Below are 14,600 nucleotides of genomic sequence, written 5' to 3'. Positions count from 1 at the left end.
GACGTATCCATTACTGAATACTCTGCAAATGGTATCAGTCATATGGGTGCACAGCATGATCATGTTGGGACAAAGCTTAAGCATAGTAGGTGTTATGATCCTAGTTGTTGTTACTACTCAACAGGAAGGTCCCAAAATGCAACCCTGATTCAGAAGACCATAATGTTTTACTTTTAAAGAAAGAGGAAGAGAGTCGCAGGAGTGCCAATTTGCTTTTAACAAAAATGTATTAAACATGAAAACTGACTACAACACAATCCTCCTTCAATCCACTTATCCTTTGAAATCTGTGTACATTTATTAAGATAACACCCCACTCTGAAACTAAATGGCAGATGCCACTCAGTCTTGAATGGGTTTCTCCTCAATTTTTTCCCAAATGATTGTCAATTTTATGTTTCCAAACTTCGCTCTCAAAAAGACATGCTTTAAAATATTTCAAACAATGCGTTCCTCTCCACCCCTAGGTTATACAACTGTACACAACTCTGGTGCGGCCGCACTTGGAGTACTGTGTGCAGTTCTGGTCCCCACATTACAGGAAGGATGTGGAGGCTTTGGAGAGGGTGCAGAGGAGGTTTACCAGGATGTTGCCTGGTATGGAGGGGAGGTCCTATGAGGAGACACTGAGGGATTTGGGGTTGTTTTCGCCAGAAAGAAGGCGGCTAAGAGGGGATCTTATTGAAACATATAAGATGATTAGAGGTTTAGATAGGGTGGATAGTGATAGCCTTTTTCCTCGGATGGAGAAAGCTAGCATAAGGGGGGGGGGGGGGGGGGGGGGGGGTAGTTATAGGACGGATGTCAGGGGTAGGTTCTTTACCCAGAGGGTGGTGAGGGATTGGAATGCCCTGCCTGCTGCAGTTGTAAATGCGCCTAGTTTGGGGGCGTTTAAGAGATCCGTGGATAGGTTTATGGACGGAAAGGGATTGGTTTAGATTAGTGGGTCATTGTTTTTTAACTGGTCGGCGCAACATCGTGGGCTGAAGGGCCTGTTCTGTGCTGTTATGTTCTATGTTCTACTTTTTCAAACAAGGCTTCCTCTCCATAATTTAACAAGGATCTGCCTCCAGGTTTTCCTCTCGATTGCTTTTACACAAACTGAGATCCAGCCACCGATTACTCCAGTCATTTCACAGTCTTAGTAAGATGGCACATAACCTTAGAATCACGTCAGATAGCTTTCTAGTTTCTCACTAACAAACTCCTTCTCAGCTCTGTCTCTGACTTCAATCAACAGTATTCTGTTCTAGTTTCCTCTGTTCCTTTAACTTCAGACTTCCTGAAAACTTTACTTCATTTCTCTAGTTTTCTTAATTAGCTGTTCTTTAGGTTTCTGGCACTTGCTTTCTTGTTCCTTACTCCCTTTTATAACTTTTCTTCTGTCAAAGTTGCAAGAGAATGTCCATCTCTCCTTGCAAAGTTCTTTCTACTCCGGCTTCCAGCTAAAAAACTTAAAGTCTTCTCCCCAAAATGCCTCTGGTTGGTAAGCAACATCTTCAATCCTCTTCCAAGCTCATGTTAATGTTTCCTATTATAAATTCCCTCAGCACAATAGTAACAGTTTGAACTGAAACCCCATACATGTAAAAACGTTTGTATAACATGAATCTAACTGAAGTTTTATCCTTTCTGATACAAAAACTACTAAATTAAACCCACTTAAATATTTCCCTCATTTCAAATATTTAACAATATGAATGTAGTTCATTTAAATTACCTCTGTTTTCCTGACAGAGGTATTAAACTGCAATGCCTCCCATGTGGTGCTTTGCAGAAACTTTTATACAAGACAATAAAAGCTGAGGAGCTGAAATATTCCTTCTCAGTTTGTGTCTTTAAATAGCCTAATAGTTGCTATTTTCTGCACCACAATGACACTTTGTTTCTCATTATGATTCAAATTTAGACAGGCACCCAGTAAACTAATTTATTGAGCATTTTACTCACCCAAGCATTTTCAGATATTCCATAAAAAAAACTAGATGCAAGCTGTACATCAGTCCCTTCATGTTACTACCACCCCATGTCTCATGAATGAAGGTTTGGAAACGTTGAATGATGGGATAAGGTCTTTGTCTATACATATGGGCTCAAAAGGTTCTTATTATTCATGCAGCTATTGATTTACACTTTGACATCACGGTGGATAAGGAGGCATATCATGCTTCTCAGTCTTTCAGCACTTGCATGTATACCTCGGCCAACCTTATGCATGAATTATTTTGCACCGTTTTCCTTCCTGTGAGTAAAGATGGCACCAACAGTGGAAGTCAATGGTAGCATTCCAAGATATATAGAAAGCAAGTTATACAATGCCACCCTAGCTTTTTCTTACCAGTTTTTTCTGTTCCAGTGGGAGAGAGATTGCATGTACACTTTTCTGTTCAAGCGTGGTCACCTTGCTTGCATGCAATTTAGAAACCCTTTTACCTAATTAAAAATGACAGTTAAAAACAGCATTAAAATCAGCCAACGCATGGCAGCAATTTTATTCAAGATATTTTTCAAACACACAAGGACCATAAAAATTGAATGGGCAACAAGTTAGTTGGTGGAAAAATTGTTCATAAATTTCTTCAGTTTAAAGTCTTTTTATATACTATACATGCGGTGTTAAACCAAGGTAATTACATAGGCATGAGGACAGATTTGGCCGTAGTGGACTGGGCAGAAAGATTTAAAAAGTTAGGACAGTTGATGAATAGTGGCAGATATTTAAGATACTTAATTCTCCCCTAAAATATATTCCAAAGAGGAAGAAAGATTGAAGAGGGGAGGAGTGGAAATGTATCCATGGCTAAGCAAGGAGGTTAAATATAACAAAGGCCTACAGTATTGCAAAGGTCACTGGCAGGCTGGAGGATTAAAGACCAATGGAAAGTTACTAAGAAGTAATAAAAAGAGAAAAAGTAAATTATTAAATAAATCTAACACCAAAGTGTGTAAAAAGGAAGAGTAACAGCTAAAGTCAACATTGGTCCCTTAGGAGGATGAGACTGGAAAGTTAATAATGGAGAACACAAATGGCAGAGGCACTAAATCAATATTTTGCCTTAATTTTCATGTTGGCAGAAACTGGAACCATCCCAATAGTAACTGATAATGAAAAGGTTGTTGAAAGGGAGGAGCTTAAAACAATCATCACTAAGAAAAAAGTACTAAACAAACTATTGGGATTGAAGGCAGATACATCCACAGGACATGATGGCCTACATCCTAGGGTCTTAAAGAAAGTGGCAGCAAAGATAGTTGCGGCATTGGTTATAATAGTCTAAAATCCCCTGGATTCTGGAAAGGTCCCTGCGGATTGGAACATGGCTAACATAATGCCCTGTTCAAAAAGGGAGAAAGGCAAAAAGAAGTAAATTTTAGACCAGTTAGTTTAATCTGATGTTGGCAAATTGTTGGAATCCATTAGTAAGGGAGTAGTAACAGGACATTTGGAAAGTCAAAATGCAATCCATTTGATTCAGCACAATTTTATGAAGGGTAAATTGTGCTTGGCGAATTTGCTGAAGTGCTTTGAAGATGTAACAAGCAAAGTGGATAATGAGGTACTGTAGCTGTAGTGCATCTGTACTTCCAGAAGGCATTTTGTAAAGTGGTGCACAAAAGTTTAATACACAAGATAAGATCCCTCAGGGTTGAGGGTAATTTATTATCTTGGCTACAGGGTTGGCTAACCAACAGAAAGCAGAGGGAAGGGATAAATGGGTCTTTTTCTGGATTGGCAAGCTCTAACTAGAAATTCAAGGTTCAGCCCTGTTTACAATCTATATTGATGACTTGGATGTGAGATTAGAAAGTACAATAGCCAAATTTGCAGATGATACTAAAATAGGTAGGAAAGCAAGTTGCAATGAAAGACATTTTCAAATGGATATGGATAGGTTAGGCAAGTGGGCCAAAATTTGGATGATGGAATTTAATGTGGATAAATGTGCAGTTATCAATTTTGGTTAGAGGAATAAAATGGCAATTTATCTAAAAATGGTAAGAAACTTCAAAATGCTTTTCTGCAACGGGATCTTAGTGTTCTTGTACATGAATTGCAGATAGTACACAGGTGCAGCAGCTGATAAGGAAGATCAATGGAATAGAGCTTAAAGTAGGGAAGTGCTGTTGCATCTGTACAGAGCGTTGATGAGACTTCATCTGGAGTACTGTGCACTTTTTTGGTCCCCTTACCCGAGAAAGGACGTAAATGCATTACAGACAGTTCAGAGAGGATTGAATCCAACAATGAAGTACTCGTCTCAAGAGTGATGGAATAGTTTGGGCCAATCCTCACTGGAGTTCAAAAGAATGAGGGGAGAGCTAAATAAAATATATAAGATGCTAAAAGGGATTGACATAGAGCAGATGTTTCCCCTTTCTGGATATTCTAGAATGAGAGGCTATAGTTTTAAGCTAAGGGGTTATAATGACCCAGGAAGTTCGACTGGAAAGGAACACAGTTTATTACTGAATATAAAGTAAAATCATTACATGATATAAACACACTAGTCCTTGCCCGGGACTACCGTTCAGCAGGCCCAGCTCTGGCTCTGTCTTATAAAAGGCTCAGATGAATTGGGCAGACCACTGTCTGTTACCAGGGGAACTCATACTCAATGAGAATTGCAGGGATATCATTCAATTATTCCCATGGACTTCATGTGGGCTATCACAGAAGGGCAGATTTAAAACAGAAATGAGAAGGAATTAATTCACTCAAAAAGAGTCATCTGTGGAATCCTGCACACCATTGTGCTGTGGATGCTGAAACACTAAACAAATTTGAGGAGGTAGATAGATTTTCAATTAGCAGCAGATTGAAGCATTATGGGGACTGAGCAGGAAAGTGAAGATGAGGTCAAGATTAGATCAGCCATGATCGTATTGAATGGCAGAGCATGCTCAAGGAGCTGACTTGACTACTCCTGCTCCTTGTTGTTAGTTGGTTGGCACTTACTCTTCCAGGGATAATTCCTGTTGTGACATTAAGAGTAATCAAACATGTATTAGGATTTGGCTGTAATTTCCCAAGATCTATGAGGAATGGAAATGCAGGATGTTGGGGTTTACGTACAACATAAGGGATCCGGGATCAATGGTAGACAAGTCCAAGGACAGCATATTATTGGGATTTAAGGTGTTAAGTTTCTGGAGAACAGGGACTGTACTAAAAATCACTTCACCCTTTAAATTTTAAATGCTTCTGAAAGCATGTTTTCTAGAATTGAACCAGGAACGAAGTGTTTAGTTGTTTGTCTGGTTGCATTTATCCACTCAGTACATTTGCTAAATTATGTCCATTGTTTTAGGTGTATAATGCACTCAAAGTATCCCTGGCACGCAGGTGGGATGAGTTCCCTGTGCAATTTACGGAATTATGATTTCACTACCTTCAAGCAAGTACAAGGAGTGTGGGTATCACTGGCAAGGCTAGCTTTTATTGCCCATTCCCAATTGCCCTTGAAATGAATGGCTTACCACTGTAGAAGGCAGAGTTAACTACATTGCTATGGATCTGGAGTCGCACGTAGACAAGGGGGATGGCGGTAAAGGACATCAGTGAACCAGATGGATTTTTCCAAAATCAATGGTAGTTGTCATGGTTGCTAATAATGAGACTAACTTTATATTCCAACTTTATTAAATGAATTTAAATTCCACCACTGCCATGGTGGGATTTGAATCCACTTCCCCAGAGCACTAAAATAGGTCTCTGGATTTTTATCCAGTGACATTACTGCTACACCACCATCTCCTGATTTCGTAAAGAGGAAAGGCGGGGAATCATTCAGAGATCAGAGTTTATTAGAGGGAAAGCTTACCACCAATAATGTGCATTTAAAAATTGCCTTTAACAAAAATGAATACAGAGTCAAAAGGGGAAAAAAATGAATGCCATGTAAGATGGGATGGATCAAGTTTGGTCGAAGATTTGGATTTTAAAGTCATCATAAAGAAAGTATGTGGTATGGAATTCCAAAGCAGGTCACATGAAATGTGGGTGGGGTAGTTGCTAATGGTGAGACCCACTAGAAATGGGAACGGGTAACCGGAGCTGGGGGAGGTTACAGAAATAGGGAGATTTGAGGTATGTAGAGATTAAACACAAGGAGCAGAATTTTAAACTCAAAGTGCAGGGATTGGGAGTCAATGTGGGCTAATGAGGACAGAAATAATGGGTGAACAAGATTTTGTACACATTTGGAAAACACAGCAGTTTACAATGGACTCGTTACGAATTGTGGACTTTATAAATAGCCTGTTTGAACTTAATGGCTATGTTCCATTTAATTCAAGATAAAACAGAGTAGTGGAAAGAGGCACGTAACCTACGAAGTCTGCTTGGTTGCTCTAAGCACAGGCGCTCCAAGGCAAAACCTATAGAAAGCAAGATGTAAATTTTAACACCTGGATACAAAAGAGGTCAGCTCCTTATAGACACCTACTTTCAGGGGCAATGAGACTGAGGGTTTTGGAGAAGATAAGCCACAACAGATGCTGCTATACACACAGAAGAAAATGATTGCTTTTGGATTAACAACCAAGTGGAACTGGTAAGTGCAGAACCCATGTTCGAAGAAACAAGGATTAGGAAGAGCTAAAGACCATAGAATCACCAAAGGAAGTCCATTTGACTATGCTTGTAGGTTTGAGTGAAGGAGTCTGTACAGAGGGGCATTGGAAGATTAAGCCTCCTGAAGCAGGCAGAAGTGATTCTGTTAAAGTCTAGGAGCAGCTTTGGACAAGAAAGATTACATAGCTGCAGAGTGTGTGGGGTAACAAATGTTGTGTGGGGTGTTTGGCTTTCAGTAACTGGAGAATACCTTTTCCGTATTTAAATGTATTAGTGCCTACTAAACAATATTTAGTTGATTCTTTTGTTACAGAAAGTTAAAAAGTGAAATCTTGTGTGATTCCTTTGCATTTGTCATTGGCAATTTATATCTCTTTTTAAAAGATCATCAGTCTCTATTGTGATCATAACAATGCTGAAATTTATGTAAGACAAATGTTGGAGGCTGGTCAGAAGAGCAAAGGAACAGTTTAACCTGGAAGGAACAAAGAAATGGACGAAGGTTTCAGTAGTAGATAGGGTTCAGCAAGTCAGAACTAGGCAATGACACAAAAGGTCAAAATGAATGACCTTGATGGACAGGAAAATGGGTCAGATCCCTGCCTGAGTTAAACAGGACACCATGGTTGTAGTCAACCTTTCGAAGGGACTTAAATCTTAAATGTCATTTCAGATCAACTGTCTTACTGTCGCCAAAGTAGCCTCAATACCTGCAACTGTAAATGGAACAGTTTGAGAATTCTCATGCACCTCAGCTCCATCTGACACATGGTCTCTATAAACACAAGCACAATTAACAACATTAATAATACAGTAAAACACACACAAAAGGGGCTAGCAGTGTTACGGTTAAGAAGTAGTGTTGCACATTTATTTTTTGTCCTGCGAGACTACAGTTAACACTTCACCTAAAGGAATGCCATTTCAACAATAAACTTGAGGATACTAATAACTCTGAACCAAAACATCAAGACTGCAGATGCTGGAAATCTGAAAGAGAAACAGAAAATGCTGAAAAAAAACTTAGCAGGTCTGGCAGTATCTGGGTAGACAGAAGCAAAGCTAACATTTTGGGCTGAATTTTCTTGTCCCACCTACCACAAGAATTGTGGTGGGCAGGATACAGACCATGCAAAATTCCGTGACCATGGGCAGGATTTTCTGGCCTTGGGGTGAGCATGGCCAGAAAATCCCACCTTACAAGTCCATATGACTTCAGTAAAGTATGAAAGAGTTGGTGAGCCTATGATAAATGTTCCATTACCCGAATTACACTTGGTCATATCCTAATGCCTGTAAGGACTTCACTAAGAAGTTTATTTCTCACAATTTCCCCACATATTGTTTGCTCAGATAATACCATCTTCCACAGCAAAGCTTCCAAAATATGCTCCTCTTTTCTCAGCCAGGGATTTCCCTACATAAGAGTCCATCCATTTGTCCATATTTCTAACCTCATCTTGCCTCTCTACTCATAATTCAATTATGATACGAGATGCCAGTATTGGACTGGGGTGGGCACAGTAAGTCTCACAAGACCAAGTTAAAGTCCAACAGGTTTATTTGAAATCACGAGCTTTCGGAGCACTGCTCCTTCATCAGGTGAGTGAGTGACTCACGTGAGGAAGGAGTAGCACTCTGTTGGATTTATAATTGAATTACTATTCTCATACTTAGAGGTAACTGACAAATCACAACATGTGAAGAGCGATAAATTATTTAAGGTAGCAAGTCAACAGATCAAATGACTGTTAAGTGCTCAATTGTTAAAGCACACTAATTAAATTATTTATACAATAAACTCAGTAATTACTCCCACGCCCATGATCAAATTTTGGTTGGTATTATTTATAATCACTTCATAATATCAACTTTTGGGCTTCAGTTTTTCTGCATAACTTTCCTCGGGACAATGCTAACTTTCTGACTCAAGCTCAGTTTTAGTCAGCATACGTTCTGGCTTTGCAAACCTGGGAAAATCTGGCAGAAGTTGGAATTGCATTTCAGGTGGATGGGGTGAATTGGGAGCCGAGTCAATCATCCCAGGAGTGAGTATAGAGGCTGCTGGATTCTGAGATGGGTTGGTTGGAAGGTCTGCCTGTGTTCCAGAACTTTGTCAAAGTTTGCAATAGAAAAACCCTCCTGACCTCACCCCACCATCTCCCCACTGTCCCCATCCATACCAAAGAAGGCCACATATTCCCCCTACCCCACGCCACCTCATGCCCTCTACCAACCCCATAAATTCCCATCTCCTCCATGTTACCTCATGCCTGTAACCACCATGATTCTATACGCCTGTATCAGCTTATGGCTCCATAACCATAGCAAGTATTTTTTTTTCTAAAACAAGACATTCGTTTTCAAAACTTGAAGGGCAGGAATTTTAAATGTCGTGACAATTGACAGTTCGGTCAGTTCCCTTTGGAAGGTTTGTCTGACATCGACAGGTCTGTTGCCAGTTCCAATAAGTTTGACAATATGTATATGTTTATGCACATTTGATTACTTTCATAAATTCCAAATGGCACTTGACCTCTCCCAAATGTGTTGTGGGACCAGATCCAGAGGGTTACGGGATATCTGTTAAAGGGATACCAAATAAATTCCTGGCTATCCAAATAAATTCAAAGTTCCAACCCACTCTTCGCTGATATAATCTGTACATTCTGGGTGAACACTATTATGATGCAAAAGTCACAATTTTGTTGAGGCACCTGATGATTTAAATGGCCAGTTGCCTCTGTGAACCAGGCCTTTATGAACCCTGGTCTGACCCTGCGAAACTAGGAAGTACCATGTTTGGGGCAGAATGTAGAATTTTTGGGGCACTTCCACCATGGAGAGGCTATCCACCATGGCAAAAACTTGGAACTACCTGTATAGCTTTGATTTAGGGCAACATATGGATTTGGAGCACAAGAATGATGTTTTACAGTATCAATAGTATTATTGGACTAAATCCCTATTTAATTACAATGCTCAGTTTTATAATCTGTTAAGATCATCATCACTATACTGCTACAAACTAAAAACAATAAAATGATTAGAGACTAGCCAAAAATTGCCTACCGTGGGAATTGACTGGTAGAGCAGAGAAAAAATGTTGTAAAATCACGCTGCAACAATAACGGTTGGTCAGGACAAAAATGTTCTATTTGCTCTCTCTCACAATCATCCTAGTCCTTGATGATCTTCAAAGATACAAGGACTTCAAAATGTTCAGAGTTCCATTATCTTTCCCCTACCCTATCTTTGTAACCCCTGTCAGCTCTACTTACCAGCTTTTACTCGGCATTTTGAATTCTGTTATAATGCATCTGCCCAAAATTCTTAGCTCTCAAACTTGACTCTTGGGAGATTTTTTGCCCAATTTATTCTGTCTCACTACATATTTCCTCACCTTCCACAAAATTTCTCAAAAGGCCCCTTTAAGCTTGCTTAAACAACTGTCCCCTGTAGTGTTGGTTCTTTTTCACATCCTTTCTCGTGAAGGCTCTTAGATCTCCAAGTTGTTGTTTTCTTTAGTTTTTTTTAAAATGTTGTACTATTTATATGTCCTAGGCTGTTCAGAAATAAACCAGATTACAAAAGCTGAATACACTAACAACTGGTACAGGAAAAGAAAAATCAGGAATTTCAGTCTTGTGATTTCCTCCTCAACCTTACCTTGAGAAAGGAATCAATATGTGTCTTAGTGGGAATTTTTTGGTAGAAATTTACTCTAGCTCCAGCGCAGATACATACGTAATCTCTCTATATTTAAATTGTGAAAGCATCTTGAGTTTCCCAATCTCATTCAGCAGAAAGATTCACAAAAAAAAGCTAGGCAAGTTTACACTGACCTATTTTACCACAATACTAAATTAATACAGGCAATATTTGTACATTACAACTGACTGTACTGACATCAGTACTTGTAGTGAAAGTATATTCTTACAACAAAACCAATATTGTCTCATGATACTTCAGATTGTTCCAAATGACACCTCACCTTTTAAAGCTGCCTTCTGCTGTAGGATTTTCAGTCTTCTCTGAGATCCAAAACAAAAATGTATTATTACAGCAATACAATATATTGAAGAAAAAAAGTATTTGTACAGCTCACAGGTAAGTTCCTGGAGCAAATATTGATTGGGATGCAAAAGTGATTACCTAAAATTTCAGAGAGGCCTGAAGGTTGACCAATCACATCAATGTTTGCTGCTTTGCTACTGTCCAGAAGAGTGGAATTTTTACAATTGAACCAACTAGTATCATTCTGATTCCCAACAGATATATGCTCTGAAAGACGGATTGGCACATTGTTACTATTGTTGCGTAGAATGCAAAGACATTGACACAAAGTCAGTTGTAGATGAATAGTAAACAGTTTAGCAGTTTACTTAATTCAAGTATGATTTGGGGAATGCTTTCTCAGGATGCTGTAAGAGGCAATTCAAAGATACAGTTTCTGCCGCTTTTTATACTATTCTTGAGATAGTAACCCAAAATCCTCTCATCCTGTACGCCTAGTATGGTACATCCACAATTACAGATGAGTTTACAAAAATCATGGAATAGCCTGACGTTTAGCACAAATAATGCCAACAATTTATTCTAAAACATAAACTTTGCTCACTCATCTATCCTGACAATTTACTGCTTTGCCCAGTCACCCAAATATCTCAGCCTGGCCCAGAGATCAGAAAATCAATTTATTACAGTATAAATTCATAGCTCATTCTTCATCTTATTCGATCCTGATCCAAAGGTCACATTCTTTACCTTATCGTGGACTGCTCTATCGGCCATCTTCAACTTCCTGGACTGACCATAAGGTCACAACCCTACTACATCCTCTCTAGTATTTTTGTTCACAACTTGGCCAAGGTTTGGTGATCCCAGTTTTGGTGATCCCAGGAGACAAAGGCTACCCAGTTAATAACTCTTATTAGGAGACCTGTCAATGATGCAGGAGAGAGGTACGACAGGAGCCACAGCAATACGAGGGCAATCACTGAGCAAGCCACTGACTTGATGAAAATGAGATTCACAGATCTGAGGGTAGGCTTCAGTGTGCCTCATGGAGGATCTCTTGAGTGGTAATAGTGTGACAATGTGTGGTGCTTTGTACAACAAGGGATTAAAAAGTGAAAGAGCCTGAGAATAGTAGCCTCAACTCCAGATGTTCTTTTTTCACATGGTCCTCCTGCACTTTCTTGCCAGCAGAGAATTGGATACCACTTTGCATGTCCACGTGGCTTTTAGTCACCAAGGCAATGATTTGTTCAATCCTTGATAAATTGGCAGCCAGAATATTTACCATTGGTGTGGGTCTTCATGCACTTGGTGGCCTGCTACATCTGATTCTCCATGACTGTGGCCCCTCTTTTAAATGGAGGTTTTTTAATGTCTGAGAGATGCTTATTTCTCCATTGCCAACGGTCAGTGCAATTACTAGATGTTAGACATAGATTCATGAAGCCTAATTGTTTTAGATAGATTGCCAAGCCTGGAACCAAATCACATGTGAAATCCCCTTTGTTAATCTTCATGCACATTGACCAAAATTAATTAAAAATGAAAATAATAAACATTGCAATAACTAAACTGATACAATAACCAAACCATGCTGTCAAAGAAGCTTTATATTTTTAACCAGTTTTCCAATTTGTAGCTTGAATTAGTTTTTTTCACCCTTACCTTCTGCCTCTCGGAATATTTCTATTGAAGAACAACTATCTACTGTAGTAGAGGAATCATCGTCCACCAGCAGCTCAGAGTCCAATGAAGAAGGCAAGAGATAGGGCAAAGCTTCAGTTGTTATAGAAAGTTCTAAAGTGGGGAAAAAGCATTAACGTTACCATTTTGACAAGAGTGTTGCTATCTTTTAGTTATAGTTTCATGGGTAGATATGAAAATTAACATACTTTTATATAAAACTTAAGATAGTAGAAGTCCTAAAGTGCTTTAATCAGATCAAACTGACACCAAGTCAAAGGACATTACGACATATGAACAAATGTATGATCAAAAAGGCAAATTGTAAACAGCATCCTAAAGGAGGACAGTGATGTAGAAAATACAAGACAAAAAATAGGGCAGTTCTTTGCTTGCTCCACTACTAAATACAATCATGGTTCTCTTCTGTATTTACTCCATATATCCTGCCTGCTCCCCGTATTCATCCACTCCCTCAGAGACCGGAAATCTCAGTCTTAAACACAGTCAGTGGTGGAGCATCTACAATCCTCTTGGATAGAGAGGTTCCAGGTTCCCTAATCTTGAGAAAATAACTTCTCAGTGCCTACCTTATCAAGTTTCTTCAGAATTATGTATAAAGTTAAAGTTTATTTATTAGTAACAAGTAGCCTTACATTAACACTGCAATGAAATTACTATGAAAATCCCCTAGTCGCCACACTTTGGCACCTGTTCAGGTACAGAGGGAGAATTTAGCGTGGCCAATCCACCCAATCAGCATTTTTTGGATTGTGGGAGGAAATCAGAGTACCCAAAGGAAACCCATGCAGACACAGGGAGAATGTGCAAACTCCACACACAGTGACCCAAGCTGGAATTGAACCTGTGTCCCTGGCGCTGTGAAGCAGCAGTGCTCACCACTGTGCCACCGTTTCAATGAGATCACGTCTTGTACTCTCTGGGGATTAGGAGAATAAATCCAATTTACTCGTCTACCATCATAGGTGAACCTTCGCTGCCTGCAAGGCAAGTATATCCTTGCTTAGACATGGAAACCAAAACAGTGTACAGCACTCCAGGTTCCTCAGTAAAGCTCAATACAATTATAGCAAGACTACATTATTATACTTCAATCCCCTTAAAAGGGCCATTTGCCTTTCTAATTGCTTGCTGTATTTGCATGTTAACTTTGCATTTGTTGTAGAAGTATAGCGAAGTCTCTTCAAACATGGAATGTTTACAAGTTCCATGGTTCTAAAAAAATTCTGTTTTTCTGTTCTTACTGAAAGTGAATAATCTCATACTTCCTCATATTATACTTTAGCTGCCATGTTGTCCATTCACTTAACCTGTCTATATCTTTTTGCAGCCTGTTTGTGTCCTCCACAAAACTTACATTTCCACCCAACTTTGTATCATCAGCAAATTGCTTCTTGGCCTTTTGGTAAGATCAAATGTAGTATCTGTTCTTATCAGTTTAAGATCTGATATGTCCCTTATCTGGGGACCATACATTAAATTAATTTTTGGAGCAGGGAGATGGAATAGGGGCTTACTCCATCCATGCCACGTATCGGCCAGGTATTGCAGTATCTCTGAACAGTGCATTACCCCCTTTCTGGGGACATTCTCAAACTTCAAAAACAGCTCTTGATACATTACTCTTGACTTGGGTAAAGCCATAGATTACAAATAGCTGAGACACCAGCACTGACATTTGTGGTAGCCTTTGAGGAGATTACAAATTCCAAATTGAAAATGCCCCATCTATCCTGATTCTTTGCTTCCTGACTGTTGACTAATCCCCCCCAACTCCATGTACCCTTATCGTGTATTAGCTTTTTGGGTAACTCCCATCAAATGCTATTTAGAAATCCAAGCATATTACATCTGTTGCTTCTCCATCATCTACCTACTAGTTACATCTTCAAATATATTGTCAAACATGATTTCATTTTGTAAAACCAAATTAACTGTGATCATATTATAGTTTTCTAAATGTATCATTAAGACTTCCTTTGTAATAGTTTCCAGAATTTTCTTGACAATCATTTTCTTGTCATGTTAACTGGCCTGCAGTTCCCAGTTTCCTCTCTTTCTTGAATAGTGGCATTCCATTTGCAATCCACTGGGATCATTCTGGAGTCGAAAGATTTTTGGAAAATGATAAACAATGCATACACCAGCTGTGCAGCTATCCCCTTTGGAACACTAGAGGTATGATGAGGGTGGGAGGGAAGAATAATTGAATAATAGTCTTCAATACATTATGGAGTTTCACCTTGGTGCAGTTTGATTAATACAGCTGAAAAAATATTTGTAACAAACAATAAGCATTTGT

General features: G+C 39.2%; 1 non-coding gene across 1 annotated transcript; it reads left to right on the top strand.

The window, feature by feature from the left end:
• Window positions 1-13,684: 13,684 nt before the first annotated feature.
• On the top strand, window positions 13,685-13,872 carry LOC145352026 (U2 spliceosomal RNA). Its single transcript, XR_013888489.1, has one exon. It is a non-coding gene; the product is annotated as a U2 spliceosomal RNA (small nuclear RNA).
• The last annotated feature ends 728 nt before the right edge of the window (window positions 13,873-14,600 follow it).

Source organism: Carcharhinus amblyrhynchos, chromosome 13 (genome assembly GCF_965287045.1).
Source record: "Carcharhinus amblyrhynchos chromosome 13, sCarAmb.v2.hapA, whole genome shotgun sequence".
In the NCBI taxonomy this organism is placed as follows: Eukaryota; Metazoa; Chordata; class Chondrichthyes; order Carcharhiniformes; family Carcharhinidae; genus Carcharhinus; species Carcharhinus amblyrhynchos.
This window is presented reverse-complemented; position numbering and strand designations above follow the sequence as displayed.